This window comes from Pseudorca crassidens, chromosome 3 (assembly GCF_039906515.1).
Source record: "Pseudorca crassidens isolate mPseCra1 chromosome 3, mPseCra1.hap1, whole genome shotgun sequence".
In the NCBI taxonomy this organism is placed as follows: Eukaryota; Metazoa; Chordata; class Mammalia; order Artiodactyla; family Delphinidae; genus Pseudorca; species Pseudorca crassidens.
The window spans coordinates 90,747,963-90,768,807 of NC_090298.1; the positions used below are offsets into that span (position 1 = coordinate 90,747,963).

Here is a 20,845-nt window from a genome sequence, read left to right on the forward strand (position 1 = left end):
GGTCAGGTGTGACCTCATGGATGGAGCTAAGTGAGAGCCACCAAGCGCAGAGACAGAAAAGCCCCTGAGTCTCACCTCACCTACCTTTCAGTTTTGGCTAAAGCCCATCGTTAATGTAGATATAATGAAGCACAGTGTTTCTCTGTTCACTTCATAGGAAGTTTGGGGCAGCCTCTCTCTGGCAGAAGAGACAGGAATGTTTCAAAAGGCAGACCAATTTTATAAAGATTCCTATTAGCATTTTTATTCTCAGATTAGCGTTGTCCATAAAGTCCCAGATGGTTTCCTGCCTCTACCACTTAGAAGATCAATTATCTAACCTCTCTGAGCCTCTGTTTCATTGTATGAAAAGTGAAAATAATAATCCCTATCTCTAAGAACGCGTAAGGATAAAAGCAAAGAAGTATGTCAGTTGCCTAGCAAGAGTGCCTGAACCGAGAATGGTGTCCCCTTTTGCTCTCACCCAGACATTACAAGGCTATGATTATTATGTGCTACTCCTGGAAGACGAACGGATATCACAGATAAAGAAAACATTGGTCTCAGATAACTCAAATATTTAATTTTAGATGACTGCTGCTGGATATGGATTCTGGACCAGAAATGAAGAAGCTAATTTCCTTCCCAGCAATCAAAGGAACATCAAACCCTTTTGCTCAGTGCAGTTTTCCCAGAGGAAATTCAAAGCTTGGCTGAGGAGTTGTAAAAGTTAAACTATTTGTTTGTGGCTGTTGGATAAGTGAGCAGAGCACGTAGAGATGTTCACCAGACCATTCTCCCAGCTGGCTAGTACTGAAAAAGAGAAAAACTTGTAGAAATTCTGCAAAACATAGGTGACGAAAAAACTATAGTTTTTGCTGAAACTAAGAAGAAAGCAGATTTTATTGTAACTTTTCTTTGTCAGGAAAAAAATAGCAACCATATGTATTCACGGTGGTCTGGAACAGAGAGAAAAAGCAAACTTTTGGGGATTTTCATTGTGGAAAGTGCCCAGTTTTCGTAGCTACTTCAGTAGCTGCCAGAGGGCTAGATATTGAAAATGTTTGATATGTTATCAGTTTTGATGATGTGTTCATTGAATCCAGTGTACTGGTCATTGTGGAAACGCTGGCAGAGATATTTCCTATTTTGATGCTCAGATTACCATACAGCACAGCCTCCAATGAAAGTACCACCAGATGCTCAACAGGGTGTTCTGCACAGTTGGAAGAAAGTGCCTTGAGCACATGTGTTCCTGGCTTCCGTGACAGAACAAGAGGAAATGTGTTTGCATCTGATGATCCTGAAAAGAATCATCAGGGCAAGAGCACCCTGAACACAGCAAGATTTTCTTTTTCACAAGCTCCCAATCCAGTAGATGATGAATCATGGGATTAAAGCTAAATCACTGAAGTTTGTGGTATAGTTTTGCTGCAAAGAAAATAATTTTAATTTTTGAGACAAGTGTGAAGTCTGACATTCTGTGTCTCCTGTCTTCCTGTTCTTACTCGTACCCTCAAAAAATTAAATCTTTACTGACTAGGTAATGTGAGAGGCTAAAAATTACAATATTGCAGTTACTGATACAAATGGTGTTAAGTGGAAAAATTAAAGCATTCTAAATGTCTTGAAAAAAATTTTTTTTGAAAAGAGGTTACAGTTTACTTGGGGAGAGAATAGAGAATAACCAGAAGAGATGACAAAATATTCTTCAGGACGTAAGATGGAAAGAAATTTAACGCAATGGGAGTAGAAGGAAAGCTCTTACTTCCAGCCTGTGAGATTGAGAATTTCATTAAGATGAACTTGCTCTTCCTTAATCAATAGGAATGACCTATGGAGATGTCCTTCACTCTATCTAATTTACTTGCCCCCTCTTGTCCTGTTCTTTGGCTTCAGCACGATTACAGGAAGAGGAAACAGTCAGATGGAAACAAGAAAAGGCACAACTCAAGAGAATCAAACTTCTTTGCCCTTTCCAGAGAGAAAGATATTTATATCAGTTTTCCACCCAAATGTCTACCCTGTGAGTTTGCTTGGCCTTTCTGTGGTATTTGCCTAATTTTCCTTAAAGAAAAATTGCACATTGCCTCCCAACTAAGGTTTACTAAGATCTCTTAGTAAGGAAAATTGAAACAATAAATATCAGCTAGGCAACTTAGTCTATCTGCCAAAATGAATTTTGCTTTTCTTACTTAACAATACACCTTGCAGTCTTTCCCATGTTAATGTATACCTCATTATTTTTTTAATTAATTTATTTATTTGTATACTTTTGGCTGCATTGGGTCTCCGTTGCTGCATGCAGGCTGTCTCTAGCTGCGGCGAGCGGTGGCTACTGTTTGTTGCGGTGCTTGGGCTTCTCGTTGCGGTGGCTTCTCTTGTTGCGGAGCACTGGCTCTAGGCACGCAGGCTTCAGTAGTTGTGGCGCACAGGCTCAGTAGTTGTGGCTTGCGGGCTCTAGAGTGCAGGCTCAGTAGTTGTGGCGCATGGGCTTAGTTGCTCCGCAGCACGTGGGATATTCCTGGATCAGGGTTCAAACCCACGTCCCCTGCATTGGCAGGTGGATTCTTAACCACTGCGCCACCAGGGAAGTCGATATCTCATTATTTTAAACAACTTTTTGGTATTCTATTGTATGGATGTACCACTATTTTTTTTTTTAACAATTCACCTACTGAGGCACATAGCTATGCTTTATTTTGTTTTGTCTTTTCAAACAGTGCTAATGTGAGCATCCTTCATTCCTAATTTTATTTTTTAAAATTTATTTATTTTATTTATTTATTTTTGGCTGCGTTGGGTCTTCGTTGCTGTGAGCAGGCTTTCTCTAGTTGCAGCACTCAGGGGCTACTCTTCATTATGTTGTGCAGGCTTCTCATTGCAGTGGCTTCTCTCGTTGCAGAGCACAGGCTCTAGGCATGTGGGCTCAGTAGTTGTGGCTCACGGGCTCCAGAGCGCAGGCTCAGTAGTTGTGGTGCACGAGCTTAGTTGTTCTGCGGTATGTGGGATCTTCCAGAAACAGGGATCGAATCCGTATCCCCTGCATTGGCAGGTGGATTTTTAACCACTGTGCCACCAGGGAAACCCCCCATTCCTAATTTTATATTTGTAAGTTTGTATTTATTTTCTGATGAAGGGCTCCCGAAATTGTATAAGTTTCAGGCCTCACAACACTTAGAATCTATTCTTTAAATATTTGACAATACCATTTTTTTTTTTTCCTGCGGTACACGGGCCTCTCACTGTTGTGGCCTCTCCTGTTGCGGAGCACAGGCTCCGGACACGCAGGCTCAGCAGCCATGGCTCACGGGCCCAGCTACTCCACGGCATGTGGGATCTTCCCGGACCGGGGCACAAACCCGTGTCCCCTGCATCGGCAGGCGGCCTCTCCACCACTGCGCCACCAGGGAAGCCTGACAATACCCTATTTTTATTGCCTTCTATATTTCGAATTTTCTAAATTTCTTTTTAATTGTTACCTCACATTATCCAAAGAGGATATAATGATCATTATTAATAATAGTTAATACATATAATTCAGTGATAGGCACTGTTCTACATGCCTTACTTTACAATTAATTTAGTCCTCACAAAGACTCTGTGGGATAGATACTGTTATTATCTATATTTTACAAATGAAGGAACCTAAATGTAAAAAGATTAAGGCATTAAAAAAAAGACTAAGGCATAAGGCCAACAATTTAGTGGCAGAGGCATTTTCTTCAGTTTTTGTTTTTCTAAAATCCTAAGTGTATTTCCTTGTCCAATGTAATGGAACATTAAAATGTGTTGACAGACGTAGGGAACAGACTTGCAGTTGCCAGGGGGGAGGGGGATTGGGGATCGGTTGGGAATCTTGGGTTAGTGGATGCAAACTATTATACATAGAATGGATAAACAACAAGGTCCTACTGTATAGCACAGATAACTATACTCAATATCCTGTGATAAACCATAATGGAAAGTATGAAATAGAATATATATATATATATATATGTAACTGAATCACTTTGCTGTACAGCAGAGATTAACACATTGTAAATCAACTATACTTGAAAAAAATAAATTTTAAAAAATGTGCTGAATGTTGAAAAATAGGTGAATCCATTTCATATTACAACTTAAATCTTAATAAGAAATACTACAGGACCAGAAAATGTAATTATATTTTCTTTAGGCTTTTTGGTGTAAATGCAATAATATGGAAACAAATTGTTCATTTGATATTATTATTCTTCTCTAAAAACAACTTATTTAGGGTCACTTCAAATGGTGTTATGGTATCAGCCAGAGGTCTGGTCTCAGAATGCCTATCTCTCTACTCTTCTGTGTCCCCCAAACCAAGAAAACAAGAATATTTAGAATTGTGACTATCATAGACATCAGTAAGTAGGTAAGTTCATGAGCTTTTTATTGGGCTTTAAAGAATAGAAATTTGGAGACAACTATTCCAAAGCCTCAAAGGTTGTTTCAGTTAGGTTGGACTGCCATAGTAAAATACCATAGAATGGGTGGTTTAAACAACAAAATGGTTCTGGAGGCTGGAGGTCTGAAATCAGGGTGCAAACATGGTTGGGTTATAGTAAGAACTCTCTTGTCAGGGCTCTCTTCTTGGTTTGTAGATGGCCACCTTCTTGCTCTGCTTTACCTGGTGCTTCACACTTAAAGTACATCTCAATTTTTAACCAGATTGCTTATATTCAGATGAAAATAGAATTGGTAAATTGGTAGATATTTGGGGTAGGACAACCTTATCATAGCACTGAATGTCTTCTCTCCCATTCTACTCATTTTCTTTACTGTCTCTAAGCTGCCATGGTTTTATATTTGTTAAATAGGAAAAACAATATTTCCTTTTCAACATAATAGTGAAAATAAAATGAGAAAATGGATATAAAGACACATTGTTAAATGCAAAGCATTCCACAATGCTTTGTAAACACAATAAAGTAAAATAAAGTAATATTATTATATTCTATAGTTACTGGCTATGATAACAATTAAAATATGTTAAAGCTTACCAAATATCTTATTTTGAGATTTTCCTAAGCAAATCACATATCCTATATGCACTGTGTGTGTTTTAACTTTCTTGCCAAAGTTTACATAGAAAGGATTCCTGATGTTGTAGACATGTTTACCTTGGAAAGTTTGTGCCCAAGAAAGACTGGCACAGAATACACTTGGTGTCACTGTATCTTCTGCACACTGTCAGCCCAAGTTGGGCATTAATCACAAGAAACTGTGAGTCTTACAAGAAGCATTTAAGGAGAAAACAATAAAGAAAGCAAAAATCTGCTACCTCTATACACGTACATTGTGCCAATGCCAAATTTCTGGTTTTGCTATTATAGTATAATTATGAAAGATGGAACCATAGGGAAGGACTGGGTAAAGGGTATATTGTAAACACCTGTGAATCTACAATTATTTCAAAATAAACATGTAAAATAAATTTCTGCTACCTCAAGAAGGAAAGAGGCTGGAGCAGAAAGAACAAGAATTGAGAAACAAATTACTGATATCAACTAATGTAAAAGTAGAGATAGGAAGGTAACTATTACATTTTGGCTGTTACATTTTGATAGGACTTGCACTGCCATTGGGGTAAAGTGGCGTCATCTCATAGGTGCTAAGAGTCCACGTTAGCTGCGGTTTGCAAGCTCCATGTGGCTCTCAGGCACACGGTGGTTTTCAAGGGGTCATTACCAAAGAAAAGTCATTGCTCTTTGCCCTTTTACCTCCTTCCATATGGAACGTGAGAAAATGCTGCTGTAGCAGCTATTTTGGAGTCTTTGAGGTGACATGTGTGGGCAAAAGCTACAACTAAGGATAGAATTAGAAAGACAGAAAGAGCCTGGGTCCCTCATGGCATTGTAGATCTTCCCAGCAGTCTTGGACTTTTTATTATTTGATGAAAATAAGTGATTAAATGGTTAAGTGATTTATTTTTGAACTTGCAGTTAAAATTAAATCCTAACTGATTCATATTGTTTAATCTAGGTATAGTACATATTAGAAAAAATAATAAAGGAAAATATAGATGTCTGTGTAAAATTGGCTGAAAAGATGACCAACAAACTTGGATGTGTAGTTACCACTTGGGAAAGAAGCTAAGTATGAGAGGGCAAATGCTCCCATTGTGTTCAGTATATTTTGTATACTATTCAAATCTTTGTATTCGAATCTTTTACGAATGTATTTATGAATGTATTTATAATTTTAAAACAAAAAATTAGCATTTTCAATACCTTTATTTGTGTGTGTGTGTGTGTGATAGTGCATTCTGTTTTTCAAGTTGTGGTAGGAAAAACAAGTGAACAACTTTGGAAATTCAGGCTACAACCTTCATATGATTTTAAAGGTAGGTCCTCAAGCCGAAAATAATACCTTACTCATCCTTACTCGGAGCCATCACCATTTAAAAATCCACCAAGCAAGCACACTCTCACACTGAGCCACCTGCTGTGATCTGTGCTGCTCCAATCACTGTGGTTGTATTTAAGGCCATCTGTAGAGGATTGCAGGGTCTAGGATAAGTCACACGTTGTACTCCTCTCCAACATTTTTATTGAGAATAAATATTTGTAAATCATTGTCAAGAACAGCATTCAAGAGGAAAACCAGGCTAAATAACGCAGTGTAAATAAGAGGTCAGATATGAGGGCTGAGATATGAGGGCTGAGTTGTAGAGCCAAGCTGGCAGCCCCAGATCTGAACTGGAATGCCAGAGATCATTTTCAGAATCATTGCAATCTCTCTATGGGTAGCTGCAGCTGACTCTACAGCAACAAAGGCTGAGAGCACAATCAGCTTTGGCTTAAAAAGAAAACTCCCTCTTTCTAAATCATTCTCAAGCATTCAATAAACCAACAAACACATGTTGAAACCTATGATGTCCCAGGTACTGGACTAGGCTTTGGGTAAAGACCATGGGATAAGGAAATGGGGGACACAGTGTAATAACCTTCAAGATACATTTCTCCATTGCTCTCTCTAAGCCATAGGGAGCTGGCAAATTTAGTTGTCGGATAGGCATCCATGAGTGGGAAAAAAAGTAAGAGAGGGAAAGGAGAAAACAGATATCAAGAGTCAGAGGCAGGCTAAGAATAAAGAGCAGAATTACGAGTCCAACTCAAAGTACATCCAAGACATTCATTCTTCACTCTACCTTCTATTTTAGTTGGCAATAACCAAAAGTCTGCTAAGCACAGGCATCATGCTACCCATTGTGAGGAACACACAGATATGAAAACCACAGCTCCTGTCCTCAAGGGGCTTACAGACTAATGAGGATGATAAGTATAATCAGATAATTCTGATCAGATCAGTATGGATTAAATGTCATAACAGAAGTTCAAGTCAAGGGCCAAGAACCCCAAGGGAGTGAGAAAGAAATTCTGTCAGGGCAATTTGAGAAGTCCTCTTGGAAGAGGTAGTATTTGAAAAAGAATAATTTTAACAGGACCAAACAGTGACAGAAGCAGAAGAAGGGCATTTTTGGTTAATCTACTGGCAGAAACAAGGGCATAAAATCACTCAAGAAGAAAGCAGCGGTGCTCAGTGCACTAGAACTAGTGAGTAGGCCACGGACCCAGAAACTGGAGTATTCATGTGACTTCCAACAGATCCTGAGGCAGGGGGACTGAATAGGTTATCTCCACGCAAGCTCTACCAAGGTCTTGTCTTTATTTGATTTGTAACTTGGGTTTCTACATAACATTTTATTTAGGAAAAACAAGGCTCTGCTCTCTTAAAATATTTTAAAGTCTGAAAACCTCTGAGCTGGCACAGGGATTGGTTAATAAAAGGAATGATAGAAATGCGCTCAGAAGAACTTTTGGGCCAGATTCTGGGAGGCATTAAGTGCCCGAAAGAATTCCCTTTATACAGAGAGCAATGGTGAGGTCTCTAGGGATTTTTTTTTTTTTTTTTTTTTTTTTTGCGGTACGCGGGCCTCTCACTGTTGTGGCCTCTCCCGTTGCAGAGCACAGGCTCCGGACACGCAGGCTCAGCGGCTATGGCTCACGGGTCCAGCCGCTCTGCGGCATGTGGGGTCTTCCCGGACCGGGGCACGAACCCGTGTCCCTTGCATCGGCAGGTGGACTCTCAACCACTGCGCCATCAGGGAAGTCCTCTAGGGAATTTTTAAACCAGAAAATTAACTACCAGAAAAAAACTGAATTATGAAGTGACTGTTGGGTCCAGGGTCAGGAAGGAGAAGAAATTGAGGCACAGAGACTAATCAGAAGGAGACGGCAGCAGTTCAGGGAAAATACTCAGGGCCTGTGCGAGGGAAGAAAGTGAAGGGAAGGGGAAAAAGAATTGCCATAGGACATTTGTGTAAGTAAGTACAGGCAGGCTAATGATTTGGATCTCTTTAAATATTTCTTTAATATTTTTATATGCAAGTGGTACACACACACACACACATTTTTATAGACTTTATTTTTTAGAACACTTAGAATTACAGAAAAATTACTGTTTCAAATATGGTACAGAGAGATCCCATATACCAGTTTCCCCTATTTCCCTTATTTCCTGCACCCAGTTTCCCCTATTAACATCTACTATTAGTATGGTACATTTATTACAATTGATAAAAAATGTTGACATATTATTATTAACATAAGCCCATACTACATCCATATTTCCTTAGTTTTTATCTAAGGTCCTTTTTTTGTTCTAGGATCCAGGATACTACATTACATTTAGTCAACAGGCTGTGACAGTTTCTCAGACTTTACTTATTTTAAATAACTTGACAAGTGTGAGGAACACTGGTCTCATATTTTGTAGGATGTCCCTCAATTAGGGTTTGACTGATGTTTTTGTCATGATTAGACTGGGTTATGAGTCCTTAGATGGAAGGTCACAGAGGTAACGTCCCATTTCTCACCGTATCACATCAAGGGTACATGCTGTCAATATGACTTGTCACTGATGCTATTAACCTTGATCACTTGGCTGAGGTAGTTATTTGTCAGGTTTCTCCACTGTACAGTTATTCTTTCTCACCTTTTACAATTTTCTCTTTAAAAGGAAGTCACTATGTAAACAGAAGCACTGGCTAGCTAAGAAACGCTTTCTTCAATTCAGCTCTGATGGCCACTTAGACACTTCATTCAGTCACATAAGTCCAGAAGCAGTTTAAGTTCATAAGACTTAGAAGTCACTTTAGCAAACATCTGTTGTGACTTGAGTAGGTTCTTGGGGGTCTCACTCCTAAACAGCCTATGAAGTATCAGTTTCAGCCATAAGCAGTGTTCTTTCCAAGGACTTGAGATGGATACACTTTCTGTAGTTCCTCAACTTTCCAGTTATTTTTTGGCTCCAGTGATAGTGGAGGACCCTTTTAGACTGACTCCTCAAGTCACTTGGCCAAGGCACACAAGTGAAATCTGAACCCTTCCTAGCGGCCTGCCCCACCCCTGCCCAGACACCCCACCTCTGCTCTTACATCCCACAAAACTGCTGCCTTTCCTGCCACAGCTCCACCTCTCAGTCTGAGGGTGGGATCAAGCCTCCACTGCCACCTGCCCTGGGAACAAAACAATCTCTCCACCACCCTATTTTTAGGCCACAGCTGGGTCAAGAGAGGAAAGGTTCAAATTCCTCTCCGCCATGTCTGGGGAACTGTAGGGCTTCTTTTTCTTGGCACACTTGCAGCAAATTGGGCCCATATCCCTTTCTGCCTTGCTGATCATGCAAAACATAAACTCTTCTGATGTTAGAATGAAACCCTTTCTGTCTTAGTTTCAACCTAGGTGCCAATACATTATATGTCATAAATCAAACTCAGGGTGAGACAAATCCCACGCACAAAATTTACAAAGGAAAAGTGTCAGAATCATTGCACAACTCCTGGAACCCTCAACCAAACAAGGATACCATTAGGCATTAGAGTGTGGGGAGAGGGGAAGATTAGTGAAAAGATTTCTTTAGAGACAGCTGCTTTCCTGCTGTGAGTCCCTACTCCCACCTTCAGTTTTTTTTTGTTGATGTTTTTTGTTTTTTTCTTTTTATAAAAATTTTATTTTTTATCATTTAAATTTTATTTTTTCATACAGCAGGTTCTTATTTGTTATCTGTTTTATACATATTAGTGTATACATGTCAATTCCAATCTCCGAATTCATCCCACCACCACCACCACCACCACCCGCCACTTTCCCCCCTTGGTGTCCATAAATTTGTTCTCTACATCTGTGTCTCTATTTCTGCCCTGCAAACCAGCTCATCTGTACTATTTTTCTAGGTTCCAATATATGCGTTAATATACAATATTTGTTTTTCTCTTTCTGACTTACTTCACTCTGTATGACAGTCTCTAGATCCATCCACAGCTCTACAAAGGACCCAAATTTGTTCCTTTTTATGGCTGAGTACTATTGCATTGTATATATATACCACATCTTCTTTATCCATTTGTCTGCCTATGGGCATTTAGGTTGCTTCCATGACCTGGTTATTGTAAATAGTGCTGCAATGAACATTGGGATGCATGTGTATTTTTGAATTATGGTTTTCTCTGGGTATAGGCCCAGTAGTGGGATTACTAGGTCATATGGTAGTTCTATTTTAAGTTGTTTAAGGAACGTCCATACTGTTCTCCAGAGTGACTATATCAATTTACACTCCCACCAACAGTGCAAGAGGGTTCCCTTTTCTCCACACCCTCTCCAGCATTTGTTGTTTGTAGATTTTCTGATGATGCCCATTCTAATTGGTGTGAGGTGATACCTCATTGTAGTTTGGATTTGCATTTCTCTAATAATTAGTGATGCTGAGCAGCTTTTCATGTGCTTCTTGGCCATCTGTATGTCTTCCTTGGAGAAATGTCTATTTAGGTCTTCTGCCCATTTTTGGATTGGGTTGTTTGTTTCTTTAATATTGAGCTGAATGAGCTGTTTAGATATTTTGGAGATTAATCCTTTGTCCGTTGCTTCATTTGCAAATATTTCCTCCCATTCTGAGGGTTGTCTTTTCGTCTTGTTTGTAGTTTCCTTTGCTTTGCAAAAGCTTTTAAGTTTCATTAGGTCCCATTTGTTTATTTTTGTTTTCATTTCCATTATTCTAGGAGGTGGGTCAAAAAAGATCTTGCTGTGATTTATGTCAAAGAGTGTTCTTCCTATGTTTTCCTCTAAGAGTTTTATAGTGCCTGGTCTTACATTTAGGTCTCTAATCCATTTTGAGTTTATTTTTGTGTATGGTGTTAGGGAGTGTTCTAATTTCATTCCTTTACATGTGGCTGTCCAGTTTTCCCAGTACCACTTATTGAAGAGACTGTCTTTTCTCCATTGTATATCCTTGCCTCCTTTGTCATAGATTAGTTGACCATAGGTGTGTGGGTTTATCTCTGGGCTTTCTATCCTATTCCATTGGTCTATATTTCTGTTTTTGTGCCAGTACCATATTGTCTTGATTACTGTAGCTTTGTAATATACTCTGAAGTCAGGGAGTCTGATTCCTCCAGCTCCATTTTTTTCCCTCAAGACTGCTTTGGCTATTTGGGGTCTTTTGTGTCTCCATAAAAATTTTAAGATTTTTTTTGTTCTAGTTCTGTAAAAACTGCCACTGGTAATTTGATAGGGATTGCGTTGAATCTGTAGATTGCTTTGTGTAGTATAGTCATCTTCACAATATTGATTCTTCCAATCCAAGAACATGGTATATCTCTCCATCTGTTTGTGTCATCTTTGATTTCTTTCATCAGTGTCTTATAGTTTTCTGAGTACAGGTCTTTTACCTCCTTAGGTAGGTTTATTCCCAGGTATTTTATTCTTTTTGTTGCAATGGTGAATGGGATTGTTTCCTTAATTTCTCTTTCTGATCTTTCATTGTTAGTGTATAGGAATGCAAGAGATCTCTGTGCATTAATTTTGTATCCTGCAACTTTACCAAATTCATTGATTAGCTCTAGTAGTTTTCTGGTGGCATCTTTAGGATTCTCTATGTATAGTATCATGTCATCTGCAAACAGTGGCAGCTTTACTTCTTCTTTTCTAATTTGCATTACTTTTATTTCTTTTTCTTCTCTGATTGCCGTGGACTAGGCTAGGACTTCCAAAACTATGTTGAGTAATAGTGGCGAGAGTGGACATCCTTATCTTGTTCCTGATCTTAGAGGAAATGCTTTCAGTTTTTCACCATTGCAAATGATGTTTGCTGTGGGTTTGTCATATATGGCCTTTATTATGTTGAGGTAGATTTCCTCTATGCCCACTTTCTGGAGAGTTTTTATCATAAATGGTTGTTGAATTTTGTCAAAAGCTTTTTCTGCATCTATTGAAGTGATCATATGGTTTTTCTTCTTCAATTTGTTAATATCCACCTTAAGTTTTTTGATAGGGACTTTTATGGGATCACGTGGAACGTTTTGAAATATGTCTGCATAGTTGAGCGATACAGCGTACAGGAGCCTGTCTCTCAGAAGACAAAATTAAAAAGTGCTCTAGCATCAAAACAGAAATAGTGCATGGAGTTTGACCTGTACTCACAGAGCTTGTCAGTGACTACAGTGGCCAAAGATGATCACAATTTTTTTTTTTAACAGCCCTCTCATGGGGAGGTAGAGGCTATATTCCTTCTCTCTGAATTTACATAAGCTCTGTGACTGTTCTGATGATAAAATACAGTGGGAATGATTAAGTGCCAATTTCTGGTCCACTTCCTCTCTTTTAGAACGTTCTCTAGAAACCCTACATTTCCTGTAATAAATTGTCCACCCTGAGACCACCATTCTAGAGAAGCTCTGGGAAAACATTCTGGATGACAGCCAACTTCCCAGCCATTCCCAACCAAAACACCAAACATTTAAGTCTTAGACACTCAAAATCAATCCATCCTCCAGTTGTACCCCTGAGTGACTTCCACCAATGCCACACAGAGCAGAAGAAATACCCAGTGAGTCATTCCTGAACCCCTGCTTCAAAAAATCGTGAACTATAATAAAACAGTTGCTGTTTTAAGCCACTAGATTTGGGGGTAATTAGTTATGCCGCAGCAGATAACTGGAAAAGAGGCAGAAGAGTGTTTCTTGTGGGTAATATGGGGGCTCCCAGAAGAGAGTTGCAGCACAGTGTTAGAATTAGCGTTAGAGTTATGCCCAGAGCTGTGTCTGTCCAACAGACCTTTCTAGAGATGCTGGTGGACCCAAGCATCAGGAAGCTGGAGGTGAACACCAAACTACTCAGGGCTACGGAAGAAGTTGAAAATGCCCACCCAGCATAGAGATTTGTCTGCCTCAGTCAAGGGAACTGCAGTTGAATAGGTTTAGCAGTGAATTTTGAAAAGACCATGAAAGCATTCCGTGGAGGAAGCTTTTCGTGGCCTCTAGACCAGAGAATGCGGCTTGCAGTACACTGAAAAAACGAAACAGAAAAAACCAACAGCCTGAAACTAACTCAAAGTATGCAAAGAGAGATGATTTGCTAACAAATCAACTTCAAAGTTTTGAATATTACATAGACCTGGAAACTCCAATTAATGAACTGAGCTGCTGCTTGTGGTTAAAGTGACTATTACTTAGAAGTCAACAAAAGTTCATGGGACTGTCAGAGTTTTCCTTCAGTGTCAAGAGACTGTTACTCCTTTCAATAAAGTTTAAGAATATGGAGAGAGATAGAAGTTGTATTGTTTGACTAAATCACTGGTTAAGCTTCTCAGTAAATGAGTTATGGTTAATAATCTCATTTATGTCAGGCAATCTCTTTGGCATATATAGTATTTTAGAACTAGATTATTGTAGAACATGTATCTGTAAGCAGCAGTGTTTTAGTTGTCTAAAGACACCTAAGTGTCTTTAGGTACCTTATGGTAACATATGATCTCAATTTGCAGTGCTATGTGGAATAGGATTCAGGGCCCTAAAAGCACAGATTTACCTCAATTTGTCTATGGAAAGCAACAGCTTTCCCACAAGTCCTGTGAGTGATAAATTTATCATACTTCCTGAATTGCAAAGAAAGAGCTAAATTTAGCTCATATTTTCCCTTAACATACTTTATTCTACAGTATTCGTTTTGAGTAATAACTTTAGTTTTGGTTCCATTTTATGAAAAATGCCTATTTTTGCTTTCTAATATTATTATCTTTCTATATTTTATATTTCTTTGAAAGCTTCCATATATACATAGCAGTAGAGCTTAAGTGCATGGATTGTAGAGCCAGACAGCCTTAGTTCAAATCGCAGCTCTGCCACTTACTGTGTGATTTTTAGACCATAGCCTTTCCATGTTTGTTTTCTCACATGTAAAACACAGATTATAATAGTATCTATCTCATAGGATCATTAAAAGGATTAAGTTAGTGTTCAAGTAATGCATGTAGAACAATGCATAGTACTTAGTTATAAGTATCAACTAATAATAATGATAACTTTATCCTTGTTGGATATTAACAATTAAATGTAAAATAGTAAAAAGTAAAATATTGAATAAACTGAGATATTTGGAAACAGGCAAAAAATAGAATATTGTTAATTTTTTTAGGGATGGGTTCAAAGTGTCAAAGTGTCAAATTAATAAAATAGAATATTATTAATTTTTTTAGGGATGGATTCAAAGTTCACATTATTTTAGGGATGGGTTCAAAATTTTTTAGGGATGGGTCTGAAGCTTATAGAATTTTTATTTAAAAAAATTACAAATACAAAATCAGAAATAAAAATGGGTGCAATTTGCTAACTTTTCTGAAAACGGATGACAAGTTTTTTTTTTTTTTTTAACAACACCAAAAAAATAATACTGTCTCAGCCGTGTTCAGAGACAATATTATCTGGTTGCAGTGATCTACATTATAATTTATTTCAAAGTTTGAGAATAAAATTACTCTCAGAGATTTTAAAGTAACACTAAGACTTATGTTGGTTTGTTCATAAATTTTTAGCTCTTATATTGACGGATATAATGACTTCACTTTAGTCATATCTGTTGGGATAAGGCATTAAAACAGCTCTCTTCTATTCCTTACCCCTTACTTTTTTAAGTGGAAAATGAAGGTAATGCTGCCAATTTGCAGAGGCAATTGCATCTATATATACAATTGAGAGTTGTAAGAAATCAATTAGGAACAAGGACTGGCCACCTATGTCCTCAACCAAGTGGTGGACTGTGGTAGAATCTGGCCAGGCCTACTGTACTAAGTAGATCTAATGGCTCAGTAAGAAATAAAACACAGAAGAAATTAGTTTATCATCCATTCTCTTCAAGTGTCACATAATTATGCAGCTTGGCCCAGAAAAGAGCTAGGAACCCAGATTCCAGATGTTGGGGTACAAGGCTTACGTAGAATAAAATCATATCCTTCTATGGTATTAATACCAATCCTTAAGGACTACATGGCCGCCTCGCTATTCCCACCCACAACCCACAATAAAAGTATAAAAGGCAGTGAGCCAGTGGTCCTAGGTGCCTCTAAGTGGATCTCTCACTCTATGAAGATGGAAAAGCCTGCTGAACTTTCAAGTGTGCTTCCATAAGCAAGAAGGAAGCAACGGGGAGCTGAACCCATGCAAGCCATCAAGTATGCTAGATCTGGCTGTCTTATTTGCGTTACTTCCTTGCTTAATTTGGTAGCTGAACAAAGTGAATGCTGTGTTGCTCAAAACCAAGTCATCATCCTTGAGACCAGCCTTGGTGGTATTGCCTTTCTCACCCCTTAATGATAAAGAAGGTGAATTATATATGATCATATCCAGCTCTAGAGCCTAGCACTAGATCTAGCATGTAGATGACTGAAAAACTGCTCATCAATGGCACTTAGAGCATGTCCATTATTGCGTATGTCAAATACAAACACCTAATTGTCCATTCTGGCAGTGGATGCGTTTTATGACCTTTACAAAATACATCAATTTCATTAGTCTTCAACTGTAAGCTCCTGAGTAGCAGTCATTGGGCCAAGTATTTCTCTTTTATTACTGTCCCATGTACTATAACGTAGTTATCAGTTTAATAATGGAAATGGTCTTGAAATCATTACATTCTGTCAATTATAGACTGAGGCTACATCACATGTAAGAATGCTCCTCCACAACAGGTTGCCATGCTTTGAGAATGCATTATTGTGACTACGTGGGAAATTTTTTGACACATTTCTAGGAAGGGTGCGGGGGTTTCACTTTGATGTAAGAGATGAAGCAGGTATGAAAGGCAAACAGGGCAATATAGGGGAATACCTCCTTCTGCTTCAGGGGAACCTCCCTTGCTCTTTTAATCTGAAAGATTCTATATGCACCATATGGCTGAGAAGTCCCATAAAAAGTGATCAAATCCTAGAAAAAGATGGGATAAGAATTTCATCTTCTAAGGACCTTAGTAGCATTTAGAAGCAGTACAGGATCCACCTTGAACAACTTATTCATTGCATATTAAGAAAAGCATCTTAGAGATATGTCCAGCATGTTCCTGGGGATTTTTTAAATAGCATGCAAGATTGATAAGGGAAGTATTACTTTTTCACATTTGGGGGTTAAATATAAACAGGCTTTGGCATTTATTTTAATGCCGATTATCAAACTGTTGGTTTTACCCATCCATTCAGTCAAGGTAATTTCAAAAATTTTTAGAAACCCTTTGTTCACTGTGGAGCATTAGTCAGGTGATATAGTTTTATCAAAAATATACAAGAATAACGTCTCATTTTTTTCAGTGGGGTTTCATTGGCCTCGTGAGCAAAACTTATAAATTTATAAAGCTTATAAAACTTTCAGACAGAATTCATAATTAGGAGAATTTGAAGTATTTATGTGTCTTATTAAATCATTGAGTATTCATTTTACTTTTAGATATTTTTAGATTTAAAAACATTTTCCTTGAAGTTTTGACATCCAAGTCTCACAATTAGGTAATATATGAATCATTTCTGGCAGGATTTCTAGATAAAAGCCTCTTGATCTATTCCAGAATTCAATTTTATCTTTGCCTTGTCCTTAGAGCTACTTCCAGAACCTCGGAAACTGACATTATTTTACAGTGAACAAGAAAGCTGTTTGGACCCAATAATTTTTAATAAATTTTATTTTGAAATAATTTTAGATTTGAAGAATCGCAGTGATAGGTCCCATATACTCTTCACCCAGCTTCCCCTAAGTTACACAGCTGTGACACATTCATCAAAACTAAGAAACTGGGCTTCCCTGGTGGCGAGTGGTTGAGAGTCCGCCTGCCGATGCAGGGGACACAGCTTCGTGCCCCGGTCTGGGAAGATCCCATATGCCGCGGAGCGGCTGGGCCCATGAGCCATGGCCACTGGGCCTGCGCGTCCAGAACCTGTGCTCTGCAACGGGAGAGGCCACAGCAATAAGAGGCCTGTGAACCACACACACAAAAAAAACTAAGAAATGAACATTAGTACAATACTATTAACTGAACTGCAGGCTTTATTCTGATTTTGCTATTTTTTTCTAATCATTGTTTTTTTCTGTCCCAGGATCCAATCTAGGACTGCCCATTGATTTAGTTACCATGTCTCCTTGGTCTCCTCTGAACAAGAGAGATTCTTGATCTTTCTTTGTCTTCATGTCCTTGAAAATTTTGAGGAGTACTGGTCAGGTAGCTTGTAGACTGTCCCTCATGTTGTGTCTGATGTTTTCCCACGACTAAACTTGGGTAATGGATTTTGGGGAAGATCACCATAGAAGTGAAGTGCTCTTCCCATTGTATCATTTCAGGGGGTGATGATATCAGTATGACTTATTTTAGGTGATGTTAACTTTGATAATTTGATTAAAGTGTTAAGCACCCCATTCTCTCCACTCTACAGTTATCTTTCCTTTTCCATATTCTCTTCAAACCCACCCTCAAGAGGAGGGGAACTAATTCCATCTCCCGGAGATAACAATATCAAACAATTTGTGGGAATTATTAAAACCACTCCAGTAAACTAATAAATATTTAGAGGAAACATTCTGAGACTATGCAAATATTCTCTTTCTTCTTAAAGTTGCATCTACTAACATTAGCATTTATCAATGGATCTTGCCTGCAGCAGTCATTACTATGGTGTTCTAATGGTGACTTTCTATTTCCTTCATATCTTCTGCACTTATTAATCGAATTCTTTTGTAAGGAATGTCCCCTCTTCCCCATCTACCCCATCTATGTGTTCATTAATTATTTAGTTACTCAATCATTTATTTGTATAAATATGGACTTATGTATGTTTATTTTATTTCTCTGGGTTATAACTCTATACTATTTTTACTTATTATGTTGCTCAAATTATTCCAGCTTTAGCCATTCCAGCTATTTTATATTGGCTCCTGTGTCCTTCTGGCATGCCCCTACCTTCCTTTTTTGTATTTTTCTCTTTTTTTGGCCTTACTTTCTGACTATATAAGATGCTCCAGAATCTTATATTCTCCTTGCCCCAGACTGAGAGTCAGCCATTTCTCTAAGGAGACCTGATTCTTTTTATTGAAGAATAGTATACAGAAACCAAGATCTGGGAATTAGATATATTTGTTACTACTGGAGTGTCACTCTTTCTAGGTCCCATTAGTAGACAGGCCTAAGAAATATATGTATGTATACTACCCCATGTATACACACATATGTATGTTTATTTCTGTGTTTATAACTGTATAGCTATTAAAATAAATGAGTTAATAATGATGTTACCAACTCTATAATCTAGCAACATAGGGTTCATTTTAGCCTTTCCCTTGCCCTCTCTAATTCCTTTGTAACTTCTTTCTCTGATAGTGAGAAATCTGGCTCTCATTATCAACAATATATTAATTTATTTGTTCATCCGTAGTATACCAATAACGTAGTTTCAGAATTACTGAAATACTGGTATAAGAAACAAATCTACCAACCAGTGTACTGCTTGTGAATAGTTCTTTTTTGTCTTTAGACTTAGATTATCCAATCAAAACACTACTTTCCAAAGTTCTTTATGTCAGCTCCTTTTATCCCTAACCCCTTACATTTGTTATACAGTTAAATTAATTTGTCACAGTCTGGGTTCTCCCAGTATCTTGGGTTCTCCTAACCCAAAATTCTGGTTGATTTTTTAAATTTTACATAAAGTTCACTCTTTATGGTGTACAGTTCTATGGGTCTTAACAAGTGTACAGAGTAATCTGCCCAACACCCAAGTACCATACAGATCAAGTCGATCACCCTAAACATCACCCTTTGTCAGAGCCAACCATTTTTAAAATCCCTCTAGGGCTTCCCTGGTGGCGCAGTGGTGGAGAGTCCGCCTGCCGATGCAGGGGACGCGGGTTCATGCCCCAGTCCGGGAAGATCCCACATGCCGCAGAGCGGCTGGGCCCGAGAGCCATGGCCGCTGAGCCTGCGCGTCTGGAGCCTGTGCTCCACAATGGGAGAGGCCACAACAGTGAGAGGCCCGCGTACCGCAAAAAAAAAAAAAAAAAAAAAAAATCCCTCTAATAGTTCCAGTCTTTTACTTGGACACAGTTTACTAGTACCTTAAACCTCAGAGAGCTCTAGAGCTCTAGCAAGCATGCTTCCCAAGAGGAAACAAACCCACCCAAAAAATGAAGAAACAAAAATATTTTATAGGAATAAGGGCGAAGTTTGCTCAAAAATGAACTAAGATTCAATTTAAGATATTATATTAGCATTGTTCTTATTTATCTGCAGAGTGGAGAATGCAAACTGCTGAACACAACCTTGTTTGGTATATATACATTGAGAGAATCACCAGAGATAATGTCAGGGAGAAAAACTTTTCCCTTCCTCCCTTCTAGGCTCTTTGGCTGGTCTAATAATTAAATTGACAAAGACAGATTAATAGGAGAAAAACAAATTTAATTTTCTAGGTACAGGATCCCTTAAAAATAGGAGACTCAAAGAAGTGACCAGAGCAGGCAGATTTTATACCTTTTTGATGAGGAGACAATACATTTGTGAAACACTGACAAGACAAAGGGATTTGGGCTTGGGGTAGCAAATGAGTGAAGTAATGAGATTTGTTTATACAGCCTTCTCAGCCCTGAATTCCCTATCTCCAGTGATAAGCATGTCTCTACTTCCTGGTATAGAGAGGTACTTTTTTTTTTTTTTTTTTTTTTGCGGTACACGGGCTTCTCACTGTTGCGGCCTCTCCCGTTGCGAAGCACAGGCTCCGGACGCGCAGGCTCAGCGGCCATGGCTCACGGACCTAGCCGCTCCGCGGCATGTGGGATCTTCCCGGATCGGGAAACGAACCCGTGTCCCCTGCATCGGCAGGCAGATCCTCAACCACTGCGCCATCAGGGAAGCCCGAGAGGTACTTTTAACAAGGGAAATTTATCTCCTGCTTTCAGTGGGACAAAGGAGGTCAGAGTGTCCTCCTTGCACCAGCTGTTCCTTAAGTAACTTTAAAATAATCAGCATGCGAAAGTAGCATATTTTGGGGTGGCATATTCTGCTCCCCTTCAATAATATTTTGATTGCTATCAGCTTTACCTATTAATGTGTCTGACTGAGTTCTAGGGAAGTGACTTATAAAATCAAACCTCTTAATTTTCCTCTGTTTACCCATTCTTATTGCTTTGATTCAACTCCTTATCATCTCTCATTTAAACTGTTAAAATAATTTCCTAACTGGTTTCCCTCAGTCAAATGTCTCCTAACTGAAAACCCCTGCCCACAAACTCTCTGAACATATCTTTTTAAAATCCAAATCTGATTATGTTTCTCCCTCAATTAAAAACCTATGCCAGTATACCCAGACAAAACTATAATTCAAAAAGATACATGCATCCCTATGTTCATAGCAGCACTATTCACAATAGCCAAGATATGGAAACAACCTAATGTCCATTGCCAGATGAATAGATAAAGAAGACGTGTTACATATATACAATGGAATACTACTCAGCCATAAAAAAGGATGAAGTAATGCC

The 20,845-nt window shown here is 38.6% G+C and overlaps 1 pseudogene; it reads left to right on the top strand.

The window, feature by feature from the left end:
- Positions 1-490: 490 nt before the first annotated feature.
- On the top strand, positions 491-1,377 carry LOC137220997 (probable ATP-dependent RNA helicase DDX4 pseudogene; annotated as a pseudogene).
- The last annotated feature ends 19,468 nt before the right edge of the window (positions 1,378-20,845 follow it).